The following is a 651-nucleotide window of genomic DNA, read 5'->3' as shown; positions in this document are numbered from 1 at the left end:
GCAAAATAAATAAATAAATAAATAAATAAATAAAAAATAAAATTTGAAAGTCTATCCCTCAGTTGCACTGGCCACCTTTCAAGGGCTTGATAGGCACGTGTGGTTAGTGGCTGTCCATCATCTCAGAAAGTTCTATTGGGCAGCTGGTCTAAGAAGGAATAGTATTTATCAATATAAGGGCAGGAGATTCTAAACAATTTTAAAATATCTTCATTGATAATGGTGGAAGGTCTTGAAAGTTCGCCACGCATCTGCGTGGGGCACTTGACCAGCTTAACGCTCAAGAGGAAGCAGTGTACACACCTCAGGTCTCATTGTTCATTTCTTGAACTGCTCTGATTGAACTGCCCCCACTTAGCCATGCACCAGTGAGGTTGGCTTTATTTTTATAACTTACTTCCTTTTTTCTCAAGAAACCCTATTCACGCTCACCAGTGGAAAAACTGAAGTTAGCCCAATCTTATAAATATCAATTCTGCCCAGCCGCTTCCAGTTTAAAATAGTTTCATTTCAAGGAAACATTCCATCACATTCAGATGTTGCTATTTTGTATCACATTTCGGTTGAGAGCCCCTGTCCTGGGCTTGGGAAGCCTAAGACAGCTTTGTTTATTAACGCTCCCTTCCCTTCCTCCTGGCAGCCCCTCAAGCC

This window comes from Tursiops truncatus, chromosome 20 (genome assembly GCF_011762595.2).
Source record: "Tursiops truncatus isolate mTurTru1 chromosome 20, mTurTru1.mat.Y, whole genome shotgun sequence".
Classification (NCBI taxonomy): Eukaryota; Metazoa; Chordata; class Mammalia; order Artiodactyla; family Delphinidae; genus Tursiops; species Tursiops truncatus.
This window is presented reverse-complemented; position numbering follows the sequence as displayed.